This window comes from Mustela putorius, unplaced genomic scaffold (assembly GCF_011764305.1).
Source record: "Mustela putorius furo isolate JIRA1106 unplaced genomic scaffold, ASM1176430v1.1 tig00000813_pilon_pilon_pilon, whole genome shotgun sequence".
NCBI lineage: Eukaryota > Metazoa > Chordata > Mammalia > Carnivora > Mustelidae > Mustela > Mustela putorius.
The window spans coordinates 9,485,071-9,503,867 of NW_025421485.1; the positions used below are offsets into that span (position 1 = coordinate 9,485,071).

Genomic DNA, 18,797 nt, shown 5'->3' on the forward strand with positions numbered 1-18,797 from the left:
CAATTTAAAATCATGAGATAAAAATATGACAACTTCCAACATACAAATAACAGCTGGGGCTCTGCATCCTTAGCCTTTGGTCTTATTAAACTTATTTAAATTAGCGCTGAAGGAAATCTCACTTATCCAGCCACAGTGCATGCGATTGCAAATGGCTTTATGACCATGTGCATCTTAAGTGACCATACTAGAGAAAGACCACGGCATGCTGTCTGCATGTAAAGTAATGGTTACAAGTGACTGTCACCCCACATTGGCCCCTCACTGGGAATTAACGGGCAGCCTATTGAAAGCCAACTCATACGTTCAAAGGTCATGGTGATGTGACTTGGGCTCACATTTATCACAGGGATTAGATAAGACCTGCTCTCTGTGAAAAAGCTTCAGAAAGAGCATCAGCGTCCCTGTGCAGGCTGCTCTCTGGTGACTTCATTATGCTGCAGTCTCTTTATGGCCTGCCTTTGAAACCACCTGTCCGGGGCACTGCCTGCTTGTGACAGTAACAGTTCCTCCTTCCCACGGACACCACCTCATGAGGACCAGCCTTCACTCCTGGAGATTACTTGAGTCTGACACGGGGACATAACAGGAAGACAAGGGTCCTGTTGCCACCCCAGTAAGGGAGGGAGAAGCGTGCTTTCAAGTAGCTCACCCTTAGCCATGGAAGGGAGTTAGTGGGGAGCTGCCTGTAGGTAGAGTTAATTCAGATGCAAACGACAGCACTAAGAAAGTCTTGTGCTCTGAAGGATGTGATTACAGAATCTAGAGTGTCAGAGCACAGGGGTGCGGCAACCCTCTCTCAGAAATATTTTGAAGCACCGAATAAAACAACCTTATTTTAATCTGATCTTATATTAAAATAACTTTTTCAGTGGGCAGTGCTTTGGGAGTTAGGTTCCGTTTTAGCACTGAATAAAAAATGTGCAAAGATTCAGGAGCCACAGCAGAGACAGAGAGTCAAGTATAGTCACTTAGACGCAGCTCAAAGAGTGGAGGGCATTTACTTCCGGCATCGATCATGACTTAACATTTCTTTCTAAAAATCCTTTAGTACATAGTGCTGTCTTCTCATTGATCTGATACAGGCACAGATGGTCTCGTTTCATTTTAGGAAATAACTGAAGTAGCATTCAAAAAAGAAAGGTCAAGTGAATACTATTGGAGCATCTCTGTAGAGAGACAAAACCATTTTTACAAAATCTTCCAACCTTTCAACCTCTTGTCGAAGCACCATAAGCACCAACCCTCTGCCCTCTTCAGAGGCAGACACACCGTGCGTGCCCATCTGGAGAACTTTGAATTCCAGATGTGGATTTGGGGTTTGAATTCTTACTCTACTAAATATGCTCTTCGTTGACATTATAAAAATAGTTTATTTGACAGATTCGATACAACAAATTTTATGAATCTCTTTATAATTTCAATTTTCAAGGTTTCGTTGAGCTCAGAAGAAATTGTGGAATCCATCATCAATTTGAAGAAGTTGAGAGCTCCTCAGAAAATTGACTCCTCTGTCTACTCTAGAGGTGTCCAGTTCTCCCAAGCGTTGCGCTTGCCTCTATGTCACCCACATCATGGAAACCATAGTTCAAGAAGATTCCTAGAATGCTGTTTTGTTTAGTGGTTGGGGGAGCAGAGCTAATTTGAACTCACTTTTCAAAATGTGATCACCCAAAATAAATCACATCCACAAAAACAATATTTGATGTTTGTACAAAAAAAAATGTTTTATTAAGTCAACTTATGAATAATTATCTTGGTGGATGTCCACCAATTCAGTGGCTGTTCTGGCTGGCATTTCAGAATATATTCAAATGAAAGGTAAGTTCATAGGAAGTTACAGAAGATGAAAATAATTTTGGGGCCACAGATTTTTCAAAACCACTTTTTCTTCAGAGTTTTATGTATCTATTACACTTTACTTATTAGTAAATATTTATATAAATACAGCAATTCTCCTCTGGAGCATCCTTTTATTTTCCTACTAGCATTTCACTTATAGATCAACTTTTTTTAAAATCTTATTTCCCAATTATAGTCTTTGGAAAAGTTTATCCCTCTACGACTTTATACCTAAAGGTCCATATTTAAAATAGTAATGAACAAACAATGAATTTGTTCTTATTATATTTAAATGTTAGAGATTAATCACTGAGCTTATTTTTAGAACAGTTGACCATCTTTTCAAATATTTTCAAAGGAATATGCAGTGAGAATCTCAGAAATAACTCATATTTAAGAACAAGAGTACAGAAGTAACAAACATTTCTGAACATAGGAATTTTAAAGAACTAAATTTAAAAAATTAAAAATTAGTATGATGTTCAGTAAAGTTTACAAAACTACAAAAACTGGTCGTGAATAAAAATGTTCTTTTTGCCATTCTTAATCCATATATCGTACAATGTTTAAATAACTCTAAATATGCCATTAAGATATTCTTTCATTGTGTTATACCTCTTTATGTTAATATGCATGTTTTAATTAAAATAAGCTGGAGATTTGGCATTTTATAACTAACTAAAAGCTAAAGCAAGAGTATTTGTTTTTTTCCCACCAATTAGGGGGCTATGTCCCCCAGGGCGCCGCCTGCCAAGGAGCCCCCAGGGAGACTCAAGGCTCAGAACTGCAGCCTCTGCAATACACCCTCAATAAAACAATTCTCTCATCTTTTCTCCCCATCTCATTCTGTTTCACAAGTGAGTAGAGATAAGCCTGGCTGATGTTTACACCAGAGGTCAAGGATGCCTCAGGAGCTGCTCCAGTCAGTGACAGATGCATTGGTGGAGAGATCCCTTCCCCCCTTGAAGCAAGAGAATGAGGGTCGGGGAAACATTGCACCAAACTAGGCAACCTGATTGGGTTTTGTGAGCTTTACACACACACACACACACACACACACACACACACTATAATATCATATATAGAGCTCAGAACACCAAAATACCTGTTCAACCCACCAAAACAAACGTCACTAATCAACTGAGACCTACTGCTTCTTGTAACACCAGTACTGGTGGCAGTGCTGGCTGCAAAGGTCTTTCTTCCCCACAAAGAATATCTCCATGAAAGAAGAGAACATCTGCCAAGCTTTCTTTGATGCCTTAGTCTGCAAAATTGAGCACAGTGATAATAGGGACCAGGAGAACCCTCAGATTCCCGGTGACCACGTTAAGGCTGTCTACCAGAGAGGCAGACCTAAGTTCTCTAAGGCAAGTCATAAATCCACACTTCTTAGGGAAAAGAGCTACACTGACCCTGAAGCCATCCTGCCGGATTAGCTGCTGAAGGCCACTCCAACCTTAGGCTGCTACAGGAAACTCTGTTCATGGGCATCACCATCATGGGTCCATTGTTATATAGGCTGACCTGCCTTCTCATAAGAAGCTTCAACTGGTTGGAATTATTGCTCTGCTCTTGGCTTCCAAATATTTTCCAATGTTTCCTCCAAATATTGAAGACTCTGTTTATATCACAGACCATGCATATACCAGTTCCCAAATCTGAGAAAGGGAAACACGGATTTTGAAAGAACTGAAATTTGACTAGGGTCAACATTCGCGACTATATTTTAGTGTGTACGTGTGTGTGTGTGTGTGTGTGTGTGTGTGTGTAATCAATTTGGATTTCTGGCCATTTGTTGCCATTACATCACCTTTACACACACTATTTTACAGTGAGGTCGACTGGACTTTGAAGTTTTCAGTTCTGTTACTCTGGCAAAAGTCTGTATCATGTAATCATATGTTCTTGTTCTAGCCCCTTCTATCCTATTAATTCAAGATAAAATTGTGGTCTTCACCTGTCTCATGTAGCTGTTCACCCCTGGTTATGTTAGACTGTAGCACTGACTCATGGATTCCATTTTAACTTACCCACTGCTGCCTCTAGGAGATACACACCGGAGAAACACTCACCAGCATAACCCCTAATCATCCCAGGCTGACTTACAGGCCTTGGGTTCAGCCCTTTAATCTCCCTGAGAACTCCTTTCCTGACACTCCCCACCCCATTCTTGGTATTCTAGAAATGCCAGGAGTCTTACAGCTCCTCCCACTGTGTGGGTTTATGCTGTCCCTCCTTTTTTCTTCTCTCTTCTTCCGTATTTTGTTTGCCTGAATCACCCTTACTTTTCTTTCAATCCCAAGTGAAGCATCTTCCCACCACGGACACTATACTCATCTGCTCGACCAACATCAGTTCACCTTTCTCTCATGGTGACAGCATTAGACTAAAACCAACGTGTGTTTCTCTCTCTCTCTCTTTCTTTCTTTCTTTTTTAATTTATTTATTTGGTGGAGAGGAGAGCAAAGGGTGAGGGAGAGAGAGAACCTCAAGCAGACTCCACACTGAAAAAGGAGCCCAATGCAGGGCCCGAACTCACGATCCTGAGATCACAACCTGAGATGAAATCAGTAGTCAGACCCTTAACTGACTGAGCTGCCCAGGTGTCCCAGAGTGTGTTTATTTCTATCTCCCCACAAGTTTATAAGCACTTTCAGAATAAATACAAAGATAAGTCTTTCTCAAATCAGACCCCAAGTTCTAGTTCACGGGGACAACTTCTGTTGCACTGAACTCCATCAATGCCAGGGAGGAAAATCAGATTGTGGAAATAGGCTAGCATGGTTCCAAAGAATCCTGAAGGTAATAAGAATGAATGAAGAAGAAAATACTGAGTGAGGCAAAAGAGGATTGAGTTGGTTGAAGAGAATTATTTGTATGAAAAGACAATAGGGAACTTCCAGAGTTGACACTCAATACTGAGTCAAACAGTGTATTTCCCTCCTTGGAAAGGGCAAAAAGCTAAAGGAAATGAATTAACGAGGTTATTTTAGTCTATGCCTATAGTTTGAATTATATTTGTATCTCCCATGGCGTGATTTTCTGTCCCGTCTACCCCATAGCTTGCTAAAACCATGACTGCCCTACAGCAAAGCTGGCATGAGCAGACGAACAATAGCCAGGTACTGAGGCATTATTGTATTTTCCCAATAAAGCAAAACAAAAAGCTATATGTCTTATATCACAGCATAAAACTGTCCACATCATGGATTAAGTGTGAGGTACAAACAAGGCTGCATTGATGTTCATATCAATATTGTACAACAATTCTTACTTCTCAAAATTGACAACATTATATTCACTGCACAGCAAGACGGAGAAAAGGAGAAGAAAAGTTGGTGGATAAATACTGAAATACGGAGTGTTCACAGTAAGTGCTAGGAATGACTGCAGCGAGCAGCAGCTACTATCAAGCCTCATATCATGACTGCACAACTATTTCCTGAGCTTTCTAGGAAAACTACCCAATACTGACTAAAACTACTGTATCTAATTGTTCTCTCTTTTAGAGGTGTTTGCATTGAAACACATGAATTAGGGGCACCTGGGGGGCTCAGTGGGTTGAGCCTCTGCCTTCGGCTCAGGTCATCAACCCAGGGTCCTGCGATCGAGCCCCACATCAGGCTCTCTGCAAAGTGGGGAGCCTGCTCCCCTTCCTCTCTCTCTGCCTGCCTCTCTGCCTGCTTGTGATCTCTGCCTGTCAAATAAATAAAATCTTTTAAAAACTAAAAAAAAAAAAAAAGAATTAAAAAAATAATAATATTATTTATTTTTTAAAAGATTTGATTTATTTATTTTAGAGAGACAGTAGGAGAGACGGACAGTGGAAAGGGGAGAGAGAGTCCCAATGAGACTCCACACTGATCGCAGAACCCTACGCAGGGCTTGATCTCATGACCCTGAGATCGTAACCTGAGCCAAAAGCAAGAATCAGATGCTTCACCGACTGCCCCACTCAGAAGCCCCTCGTTTATTGTATATATATGATTTATAAGATCATTATCTATTATGCTAATAATTGCTATTACTTACAACAACTCTATGATGTAGGTTTTATTGGTTCAGCTGTACAGGTGTGGGAGTTTTGTGCCCGAGAGTGCATACCACTGTCTACACGCATGCTGATATTGGAACACAAATTGTTCTGACCCAAAATCCCAATGGTGCAAGCATGTAGGCATCTTGGACAATCCTGGATGCAAAATGAAGTCATACATTGTGGGTGAAGTTGTGCCTCCTGTCCAATCTAGTCAGTACTCTCCTGCCATCAGTCACCAACAGTTGCACTGTTTCAGTGCTGATTAATATCACCTAGTGGGGTCCACACGGGAGGAATCAGCCCAGAGACTCAGGGTGCTTGTGCACGGAGTCAGCTCGAGGAATGAAAGTGAAGGTCCGATGCTTTGAGGCTGAGAAGGAACAAACAAACAAACTATGCCTGGAAAACTTTGTTCTATTCCTGATATGGCCACCAACCAGCTATCCAGTCAGAGAGGTGTCACTTAGCCTTAATCTTGTCATTGCAAAATGCAAGACACAGGGCAGGATTTTTATATTTGCTTCTAGCTTTCCAATTATTCAAGCTTATGTTTGTCAACAATCTGAAGGATCATATTAATTTAAAAAGTGATTTTAGAATTTGAGAGGCCACAGTCTGCATCTTGACTCTGCTGTATATTAGCTATGAGACTTTATGTAGTCTTTTTGAGCATCTGTCTGCTCACCTAGGAAATTAGTCATAACTATTTCACAAACTTACCAAAAGGATTGGAGTTAGTACAGACAGTCTGCTGAGCAATGTGTCTATGAGTATGATTGTGGTGGTTGTTAACTGCTTATTAAATTCAATTGTTTATATAAAGACCTGAGTGCTACCCCTGGAGGGCCCCAGTTCTCTCATCCGAACTCTTTCTCGTCTACGCAGGGACTTAGAATTCATAACACAGAGTTGTCTTTCTGATTTATCCCTGCAGCAATTTAACAATCACAGGCAAGACTAGCCTTTAGTGTTGTCAAAAATCAACCTGCTTGGGGTGGGGCATCTGGGTGGCTCTGTGGGTTAAGTCTCTGCCTTCCACTCAGATCAGGATCCCAGGGGCCTGGGATTAAGCCCCGCATAGGGCTCTCTGCTCCGCGGGGAGCCGGGGCCCCCCTCCCCCAGCATCTCTGCCTACTTGTCATCTCTGTCAGGTAAATAAATAAAATCTTAAAAAAAAAAAAAAGTGCTTGTAATCCCACAAAATTAGCTCTATCTCTAAGACAAAAAGCTCTTTTAACTGAGAGGATCGCCTTTGAAAATTCAAGTCCCCAGAGAGTGGTCCCCTTGAATTTCTAGGTCACCTTGCAGTGGAGCCTATGAATGGGAACAGGCTGGGTGTCCGGAGAGAGGGAATGCCAGTGCCGAGAAAAGGAAGGAGTAAGAGCATCAGGGAAAGGAGCAAGAAGAAAGGGGCTTCTAGAGCTCCTCTTGCCCTTAGCAGAGCTCTCTTCCTTCCTGTCTCTCTCGGCTCAGTGAACGCATGATTCAGGAAGAGGTAGAAGGAGCATCAGTTTGGAGATGTGGCTTCAGAGTTCATAGTACTTGCAAGAAACTATTCCTTGGCCTTGGATCTAACTCTTAACTGCTAGGACATCTAAGCTCTTCTGGTAAGATTAGTGTCATCTCTGACCTGCCTATCTGAAAAGTTTCATATGAGGCTCAAACAAGAAGACAAAGAAGGAAGGTTTTGCACAGAGAACACCTTATGTCATGGGGAATAGTCATTTTCAACAACTTTACATGCTTTCTGTACTCTGTGCCAACTTTCTATATTATCCAATTTCTTCCAATACTGCTTTTATGGGCCATGAGATTAGATTTAATTATCATTAGAATCAGGTGTATTTCTTATGAAAAATTAATAGCATTGTGTGGAGATGCAAATTTATGTAAATAACATGCAAATAAAAACTCAGCGCATCACCTTGAGCTCCCCATAGAATACAGAAAACCAGGCATGGATCCTCTTACAGAAGTAAGCATAAGCTTGAACACACACAGTTTATGGCATAATTAATCATATGCAATATTACAACAGTTGTAAGCCAAATTTCCAGTAAATAAAAATGAATTATGAGGCACATACACTTTTAATTCAAGAAGCTGTGCTAGGGTTTGTGATGCACACGATTACTCTCACAATTACCAGGGGTGAGGCGTGATTCTGATCCTTTACGGAGGTGTGAGAATGAGGATGTGGTTCAGGGCAGAATGGGTGTCAGAAACAAAGACTGAATGCTTTCCCCAGTAAAAGGACACAGTTTGTAAGGTAAGTTCTCCAAGTTAGTTTTATTTGTATTTATTTACACTTTGCATAATTGTGGTCTAATGTGATGACTGTATCATAATAGGTCTTCCAGTTGGGCTTCCTGGCATTTAGTATTCTGTAATAAATCACCCTGGATGTGTTTATTTATTCAGTAGAGGTTTAATGGTTACTTAATATGCACAAAATGGAATACTAAATACATCTGGAAGGTCTTTGCTCTCCTGAAGTTCTTAGATAACTGGGGAGATGAGACAAGATCAAGATTCATTAGAATTCATGGTTGAAGACCAGGGGATGTTCGAGAAGCCTTTAGGGAGGCGATATGTTGGCTCGTGGTATTGAAAGATAAATAGAATTTATGACCTTGGTATATGTTTAGGATTTTGTCAGAAGCTCTGTTCAGAAAAAATTAATTTTCAGACTAATTTGATATCAAGGGGACTTCATGAAATTTCGGTAAGTCTGGCTTTCTCTTTAAAAAGATGTTTTATTATCCAATATGCTTCATTAGTTGTTTCCATGTGGTCTCTAAGTATTTCATTTATTAGACAAATAATTTCTAATTTCTTTTATGTGTCAGGCACCAGTTACCAGGTGTTGGGAATAGAAAGTTAACAAGGCAGGGTCATTTCGGGCCATCACGAAGCATTTAGATTAGCCGGGGAGATAGATATTAAGTAATCGAGTAGATAATGACAGTGATTGTGAATGCTATGGGAGAAGGAGAAGATCCTGTTGTGTGCCTTGCATGGCAATGCTTACTGTGTGACCGGCACGCTGGTTAGGACACCAGAGAAAGCAGAGACGAGGACTGTCGGGATGCCAAGGGGATGGTGAGCACAGAGAGTAATAATGAAGGGACAGGATGCGCAGAGGCCCTGACGAGCGCCAGGTGACAGCAATGGTCTTGCAGACTCGGTGACTTTGCGCGTGGGGAGTGTTTTATAGAATTGTCTTCTTTTCTGTATGTCGTTGCTGTTGTTGTTGTTTAGAGAAAGAGAGAGGGACAGAGAGCAGGGGAGGGGAGGGCAGGAGGATGGAGAATTTCAAGCAGGCTTCCGGCTGAGCGCGGGGCCCCTCGTGGGGCGTGGATGTCAGGACCCTAAGATCCCGGCCTGAGCGGAAGCCAAGAGTCGGACGCATAACTGACTACAGCGCCGGTTTTAAAGAGTTTTACATAAGCTGATAGTAGGATCAGTTTTACTTTTGCTTTTCTTTAGAATCTCTCTGGCTTCTGTGAGAAGAGAAGGTTCCAAAGAGGTGAGAGTGTTTCCAAGGAGAATGTTCAGGACGTTTGGCCACTTGCCCAGAGGGAAGGACAGCGGTTCAGCCTAAAGGAGCACAGAGGCTGAGGTGCATGGACACGTGTGGGGGAAACGGAGGTGCGTTGGCCGCACCTGGGGGCGTCCGGGTGGGTTAGGGGACAGGAAAAGCTGAAGGATCATTTCTGGTACTCTGTCACAAACAGGCGAGCAGGAGGGCTCTTCCCAGAGAGGACTGCCCCTAGAAAGGAGTACGTTTTTGTTGTGCTGCAATTATTGTGGTTTATCCGAGGGCTGATATTATGGGTCACTGGGTAGGTGAGTTTGGAACCTGGAACAAAGTTCTAAAGACAGCAGAGAAAAGTGATCATTTTAGACACCAGCAATGATCAGTGATCAGTGAAATGCAGCAGGGGAGGGGCTACACTGTGAGTAGTGCAAGGTGAGGAGGGGGTCTGGGACAGGATTTTGATGGACACGGGGGTCAGGTCGGGTGCACTGAGAGACACCCACAAAATTAGCAGGAGAAGCAGCCCCATAGAGGAAGGAGAGGAACCTGGGGGAGGCCCCAGATAGGAATGAGACGAAACATACAGGGACAGGGTGGTTTAAGACGAAACATACAGGGACAGGGTGGTTTAAGAAGTGAGTGGTCTGCAGAGTGGAATGGACCCAGAGAAGCTTTTAACTCGGTCTGCTCAGTGTCCCCATTTTCTGCCCCACGTAGAACAAAGAAAGGTAGAAGAAACACCCAATCAAACAGAAAGAGGAGAACAAACATCCGAGCTCTGGATGCCTGGATGCATGGCTTTGGGCACATGCCCTAACCATTAGAACGTCATGTCTGCTGGTGTGCAGTGAGGACGCACATTCATTTCCAGAATTTTCAGTTTACTCAGTATGATGACACATGGAAAGTTCAGGGCAGAACTGAAGTTAGCCTTCCCTAACTCAAAACTCTCCTTTCTCCCTCCGGTGTGTACATGTGGTATTAACTCTTTGACCGAAAGATGTGTGTCATTGAACATTGGAGGGTCTAAAGGCTGAGCCTCATCAGTTACTCTGTCTTGTCCCTGTGTGCCATGGAACACAGTGCTGGCTACTTTCTGGAGTCAGGGTCACCCAAGAAGTGCTCCTGCCCCCCTGCAGGGGGAGGGGAGCTAGACATAGATGGTTTGGGTGCTTTAAGCCACTGAGATTTTGTGATGCTTGTTGGCTTATCCTGATGGACAGGCCAGCCAAATGTACTCAAATAAGGGAAAACACTGACGAGAACAAAAGGAATTAGGAAAGTGGAATGCCCCGTGCCACAGGGAAAGAATAAACCTAAGACCTCTGGTATAGTTCTGATTTATTAAATTTTAAAAATTGAGCAAAAATACACGTATAAGAAATATTTAGCAAGAATACACATGAGAAATTAAGCAAATAAACGGGTAGAACCTCAATTCTAGAGGAAAATGTTTAACTTTCATGAATTCTATACATTACATAAAGCTCTATGTTAATGTTTGCAAATATACTAAAACATATTTTTCCTAGGAAAATGTAAGTGAAAAGAGTTCTATAAAAATACCTGGTTTACATGTTGTAGAAGTTTAAATGTTCTTCAAGGCATACATACTTTCTAAAGCATTTCAAGTTTAAAGCATAGAAAAAGATCAATATTTTTAAAAGACCAATGACTTACATATCCATCTATGCCGGCATCAGTGCAAATACACACACGTATACACAATTCCAAGGTTACAAGGATGCTCCAATACTGCCAGAATTTAATGCATATTTCCTAATTAGTGCATATAATCCATCTAAGAAATAGTTTGGAGGTGGAAATCCACTCCTTTTGAGTGGCAATAAAACTAATTTTAAGATGTAAAATATTTTCCTGATTAAAGGAGATGTCAGTAAATTTGTTATGGAAGAGAAATGTCTTAATATGATAAATGGAGTACATCTAACACTGGTTTTAAGTACCCTAATTAATGCAAAGCACAGTGGAATTCCTATTAAAATCAGGAACGAAACAACCAGACCCATTATCACTGTTAAAATGCAACATTGCTCTTGAAATTCCAGCCAATGCATCAGGCAAGAAATATAAATACATCCTATAAACAATGCGGAGATCACTATTACACCCAAAAGGTCTGACAGTCAAAATAGAAAGTTTAGTAGTTGCAGGGCACCGAAGTGACGCAGGGGTTAAGCCTCTGCCTTCATCTCAGGTTAAGACCTCAGGGTCCTGGGATGGAGCCCTGCATTGGGCTCTCTGCTCAGTGGGAGCCTGCTTCCCCCACCCCCTCCACCTACTTGTGATCTCTCTCTCTCTCTCTGTCAAATAAATAAGTAAAATCTTTAAAAAAATAGGAAGTGTAGTAGTTTCAAATGAGGACTTACTCAAATTTTTAAAAATTCATAAAACCGAAAAAACTACATCCAAATTTCATCTGTTTAAGATTAGATGTGCTACATGAATTGCTTCCAGGCCAGGAACTTACACTGGGTTAGCATTCTCTAAAAATAAGCTATCAAAAACAACACAGATATATGCTTATTAATTATACTTGATTATAAAATAATAAAATAGTATTGAATAAAAATATTAGGATTTTGTCGATACACATTGTTACAAATAGCGAGCCCTTCGTACAGGGCCAGTCACGGTTCTGAGACTGCTCCCATCATAATTTATGTCCACACATTTTTTTCTGTTCGAGACTTAAACAAAGTTCTAGTTCCTTTGATTAAGGTATTTTGTAAGAATTACTGTCACTCTCAACACATACCGGCTAAAGTTATTTGCAAACTTTTACAGGAAATAAAAGCCAAGTCCTTCACTATTTCGAAGCCTGATGCCCCTAGCAGCTTGTCTGACACTCAGCCTTGTCTCCTTGGCAGGCACTGAGCAATGACCCGCTCCCCCAAGAACCACCCCCTCCCCTGCCCCGGTTTGGACAACTGCTCCTCTTGTGTACTATAAAACAATACACTTAGATGGTATAGCGTAACTATTACCGATCTTGTTTCTATTCCCAAAGCTAAGTATGAGTTTTTGTCTCACTAGAAAACTCTAATGTAAATGAATATTTTTTGACTCTTTGAAACCCTTTATTGCACTTATTACTGCCAACTTGTCTGCTGTCATCCCGACCACCAGAACTCCTGTGAAGTCAACGCCTTTATTGAGCAAACTCACTATGAGTTCAGGATCAGACAGAGCTAAATTGATTGACTTGTTTGCTCCAATCTGATGGAGAGTTAATTCATATAATTGCCGTATTTTATCTTGGCTTTGGCTGCTAGGGAAATTGAGCCCGCCTAGCACAAGATGGTATGCTACCCACTTCTCTGTGCTGGGTTCACCTGGCTGCCAGTTGCTCTGCCCTCTCCTGCTTCCTCGCACTCTTCCAGCTTCATCAGTTATAGTCTCTCCCTGAGATTTCTTCCTGTGTGCTACCTCAACTTCTCTTCCCAATGACCTAAGCAACGTGCATATATGAACACAGCTTAAAGTTTGCACGTTGGCGTCACATACTGTTTTTTAATTGTCTACCTAGTTTCTTCCCTTCACTCTCAGCCATTTCTATCTATCTTGCCGGTGTGTCTGTCATTTCCCCGTCAGAATATGCTGATCAAAGGCATAGCCCCAGTAAAGCCATAGACAAACCCCTTCCGTGAAGGTGGGGTCCTACTCCCAGCATGGATTTCGACTCTTCTTACTGACAGCATGGTCCTATGTCTGAAGAAAAGCAAAAAGGAGGACTTTCAGAACGAACAAATGCATGGGGCGCCTGGGGGGCTCAGTGGGTTCAAGCCTCTGCCTTCAGCTCAGGTCATGATCCTGGGTCCTGGGATCGAGCTCCGCATCGGGCTCTCTGCTCAGCGGGAAGCCTGCTTCCTCCTCTCTCTCTCAGCCTGCCTCTCTGCCTACTTGTGATCTCTATTAAAAAAAATAAGAGAGAGAAAGAAAGATCAGCCCTTTGGGGCGTCCAGGTACCCGTGGGATCTTGTGAACTGCTAATTGCTTTAAATACCACTCTTAAAACTGGTCCGGGGATGGTGATTTTGTACAGTGTCTTATTAGCTGAACCGACATCTCCGCTTTAAAAAATTGGCAAGAACGCGAAGACCTTGAAGCTTCTTTTGTTATGAGGAAACCAAAATGGAATATTAAATATTTAAAAAGTAGGTCAGACTTAATAAATGCATTTTCAAGTAATCCCGCCTTTAAATTAAGCCGCAGTCTGGAATGGATGGATTTGAAGCGCTGTGCTCACAGCCATACAAGTCCACGCCGGCGCTCCTAGTATGTCAAAATGCTATTTACACAGAAGTAGCTTCGTGCAAATTTACATCCAAAAAGCCACAATAAGGACCCAGAAAATTAAACACCTAATTCTCAGTAGACGCAAATGTGCCGGCAGGCAAGCTGGAGATTATGCCAAGACTTGGTGTCATAAAGTCTGGGAGGCACAGTGACAAGAGAAAGAGGCTGTGACAAACACACACGCACACTGCCACCGAGACGTCAGAATTCCCATCTTGCTCCCACCACGCGATGACAGGATTTTCCCCACTGCATTGAGAATGATGTTTTCCAGCCACTGCTAACAGGCTCCGGAAATGGGGTGGTTTTAATGAAATCCACGCTGGGCTCTGCAATCTTTCAATGCACCAGCTAGGTGGATGTGTATTACACCCTTTTCTCTGTCACTGATTTGGGGACGGTGCTGCTGGCCTGGTTCCATGAAGAACGTCTTGCTGGGGAAGATGGGCGGGCCAGAGCTGTCAGCATCTGTCTCTATTTGAGGCAAAGACCAGAGGACATGGCTGATACTTGTCTCTTGAATAAAGCAGTAATGAACAAGGCACAGATGAACGCTCTATTTAATCTCCATCAATCTGCTCCCAGTGCTTTGCCCTGGGACTGCTTTGCCCAGTGGGAGGGCAATCGGACTGATTCCCAACCATACTAAGTTGTTTTACCAAAAGCACAAGATTCATCCAAGACGAAATAACTCTAGAGATCAATTAGCATACATTTTCTGACTTTGGGGTGCACCTTAGAACACCCAGGGAGTTATTCTAACCATGGCTTCGAGAAAACCATGATGAAGGCCGGCCCAGATCTACAGAATCTGCATCATTACAAAATGGGACCCCAGACATCCTGCCGCAAAGTGCATCCAGTCTCTGCCAGACATGTGGACAAGCGTAAACATCCTTTCCTTGTCTGCTCTGTAAGAAAATTTATTATCTGATACTTTCGACTGCAAAAGGTGGCCTATTTCAATTTCAGAGAACTCCAGTTTTCCTAAAGCAAAAAACCAAAAAACAAAAAAAACCCTTGCCACTTTCACTCTTTGGAACCACAGAGAGTACATTTTTATCCCTTTCTGTATTTGAAGGTAAAATTGTCATTATTATGGCTCCATTAAGTTCCTTTTCACAGACGTCTCCGCGTCCTCCTGGTTTCCGGCTAGGTGTCCTCACGAACAGACGGTCCATCAGCACCTGGAATGAACACATGCAGTGGGAAAAGCCCCCGTTGGTTTGATGGCAAAATGTTCTTGGTTACATGTGAGAAAGCAATTCAAAAAGGTTGTCTACACACAAGAGAAAAGCCTTAGAAAAACCCTCACAAGTGATTAGATCTAATATCCACGGAAGTAGTCGATGCAAGACTGTTTTAACCAAGAAGCTCTCGTACTACCTGAGCAAGGCCACTTAAAATGCTCTGGTCCTGAACGGAAAAGAATTCCTTTGTCTTGCAAGTTGATTATCCCCGTCTTCACAAACCCTTGCAAACTGTGGATGCATCTGGAAAAGACAGAAATGGTGATCTTTCCCTTGGATCCGTGTGCTATTTTAGGCTAAAGCATGTTAAAAAGTCTAATATCAATAATGTTCAGTCTTATTTGCATTCACTGTCTCCCCTGCATGTTTAATTTTGATTTTAAAACATTACAGGCATTATTTTTTAAATAGCTTAACCTTGAGGAAGCTGTAATAAAACATAAAGTGGGGGAGAAAGTTCTTAATTTGAATTGCAATGTATCTTTCCTTTAACGGTATGATAACAGGAATGTTATGGGATTTGAAGATAAGGCTTGTGTGTCGGAGTTGAATTACTTACTGTTAGTCTTCAAATCTTATCATTTAAGCCTAAAATATTTATGTAAATAGGCACAATTATTATTATCACATCATTTTGTAGATGTGACTACAAAGTGTCAGAAAGGGTAATAAATTTAAACAATCCAATAAATCGTGCACCTGTATTGATTTTAATTATTTTACCTCCAAATTGATTAATCTTTCCATGTTTTCACATAAGTCAAGATAAGGTACACATTCCTTTTCTCTTTCTTTCTTTCTTTCTGTGTTTTTTGGGGGGGAGGGGGTGGTGGTGACACTTTCCGGATGAGAAAGCTACCCCTCCTCCCAAACTCTCAATCAGAGCAAAGGACGATATTTACATGAAATGTGTCTCTACTGAGATTCCTACAACCTGGATCTACATTGATCCTCTACTAGATTTTGCTTTCTCTCAGCATATATATTCAATTTCCCATACTAGGTTGTTGATGTCCAATGACTTATACAAGAAAAAGAGAGTAACTCTCATTACTTGAGCATGTTCTACACGGCATAAAGCCTCCAACTAGAGGGTGGGGGGTCCACAGTCCTGCAGCATCAGGGAGAGACGGCTCCCGACAGTGGCTTCAGGAAGGTTCTCTATGAGAGCCTTGCTCACCCGCTGCTCTGACCAACACTCAGCCTCTCACGTTTAACTTAGAACTTCCTCTGCCCCAGCCTTCTGAACTATAATGAGCTTTTCTACATGTTTCATTGGATTTGAGATGCCAGCCACACGGACTCTGCCTCATTCACTGCTCACCTTTGTCGTCCAGGAGTCTGGGACTCTGTCTGTACCTTACGGACACTCAGTATCTAGCTAATAATTTCATAAATGAAACAAATGAATGAAAAGACAAACTGGGGACCCCGTGGGGCCGTGGGACTGGGGTCAGGAGGCAAACCCTTTCCGGCCTTTGGCTTTTCCAAGGGACAGCTCACCGTGTGCGACGTGAGTGGAAGGACTCGGGCGAGGAAGGAGATACAGACCAGAGGCAAGCGTGCTTTCTAGACTTGAATATGACCCCGCTTAGCCTCGGACAGAAATGACACAACTGAATTCTCTATGAGACGTACACATCCGTCGTCCACTTGTTTGCTTGTTCACTGACACATGCGCGTCTGGGCGCTTCCAGTGCCAGGCAATGTCCCCCACTCGGGAATTCCGCAGGGAATCAAAACAAGGCAACGGCCCTGTCGCTCTCACAGCCTGGTGTTCTCGTTCCTGTTCCGAGTGGACATCCACAGAGTCCTTCCCAGAAGGGAAATGCAGGTCGGGGTCCTCCGGTGACTCACGCCACCAGGCAGGGCGCAGCGGCGCGGGAGGGACGCTGTGGTCTGCTAGGCTGGCAGCTGAAAACAACTCAGTTGCACAAACGTTTCGATTCCCGGGTGGGGGAACGTGTGTGTATTTCAAGAGATCTTTAAAATCAGAGAGAATGAAAATTAAAAATAAGAACAAAAATTGCTGGCATTTGAACATGGAGTATAAGGCCTGTAGCACAGCAAAGAAGCCATTGCTCAGCGTGGGCCGGTGAGGCAAAGGCTCGATCCCTCCGTCCTGAGTGGAAGCACAGAGGTCATCGGAGGGCTCGGGTCACCAGCGGTTTGCCTTTCCGAGGCCGACCTGAGGGCACGCGGGGCTGGGCAGGGGAGCGTCAGGGGCTCCCGCGCGGGCAGGTGCGTGCCCGCGGGACGGGCCCGTGTGCTCCCCCGGACCGGACCCGGCCGAGGCCGGGAAGGCAGCGGCCCCGGCCTCGCAGGGAGGGTGGCCGGGCGCAGGCTCTGGGCTGAGCTCCCGACTCCCGCGGTCACTCAAGGAGCCGAAGCTCGAGGTGTCGCCGTCGCCGTGGCCCGGAGCGGCTGGCTGCCCACCAAACCCGCTTGCTCGGGGTGCGGATGCGAACGACCCGGGATCTGCGCGTTAATGTGGCGCTTCGGGCTCCGGGTTCCGCGCGGAGAGCCGCCGCCGGGGGGACAGTACCTCCTTCTCTCTCTCTCTCTTTGGCGGTCTCTCGTTTTGGTTGGAATTTTCAAGTTTAGGGACGACGTAAAAGTGACTCCAGCAGCCGTGCGCAGCGCTCGGACAACGCACGTCGGGTCCGGAGCGAGTGGGCGGCGGGGCCCTCGCTGCGGAAGACGGCGGTTTGGGGCCGGTGCGGAGGTGCCCGCTCGGGTCTGTGGGGCGGGACAGCCCGGGCCGCGGGAAGGCGCTGGGAACAGCGGCCGCATCGCCGCGCGGACCGGGCGCGCCTCGGCTCGGGGCGCAGCGCGGGGCCCGGGAGCGCCGACCTGAGTCCGGGCCAGACCGTCTCCTGCCGAAGGCCGCCGTGCGGAGCCTCCTCGTCCTCACGGACTCCAAAGGCCTCCATCAAACCGCTCAGCGCCACGGTTGCTCATGTTTTCCCATAAAACCTTTGAAGAATTTTGATTTTGGAAAGGGAGGTCAGGTGAGCAGAGGCGCGTGCATCCGCGCCCCTGGCGCCTGGGTCCCCGCACTGCGGTCCCCGCGCTCCGGACCCCAGAGCCCCGGCTCCGTCCCTTGCCAGCAAGTCAGAAACACGAAGAATGCTCTTCCAGGGGCAATAATCCTGTTCCGCCAGGCATAGGGATTATTAGGGAGTCAGTGTCGGCCCCGAGGAGCAAGAGGACCCTCGCCACTGTCTGTTCTACGCATCCGTTCCTAACCACAGCGAAGGTAGAATTGCAGGAAACGAACCTCAAAGTTTCTCTCGCGGAGAAACCATCCGTGCTGCTTCTGAACCAGAACTTCCCCACAATTAAGTTTCAAGAGTCTTCGTATCAGAAATTATAGGGAGATCTTAAAAAGGAAATGTCTATCCTGATCCTGCCCAATATTTGCAAACATTAATACCACTTTTTTTTTTTTTTTTTTTTCCTAGCAGAGAGATCACTCGTCTGCAAGAAGGAAAGCCCATAGTCCCGTTCTTTCGCTAATCATTACGTAGTTGCAAAAATTCTGAAAAATCACTCCTTGGCTCCTTAACCTGACTCCCGTATTTGTAAGGTGCAGGCATTACTTCAGATTTTTGCAGCTCTAAGACACTAGTAAAATAACTTAGAACCCGTGAACCTACATATGAACAATGATAATAACATAATGCCATTTGCCACATGCCGGGGAGTGTGTAAAATACCTAATAAGCATCATTCCACTTACTTTCCACACAAATCATACAAAATACCTTTAGCTCTGCTCTAAGATGACAAAATGGAGGCC

At 44.0% G+C, this 18,797-nt stretch overlaps 1 pseudogene; it reads left to right on the forward strand.

The window, feature by feature from the left end:
• LOC123393319 overlaps positions 1 to 16,847 on the forward strand; it is a 33,931-nt pseudogene extending 17,084 nt beyond the window's left edge.
• Positions 16,848 to 18,797: the final 1,950 nt, after the last annotated feature.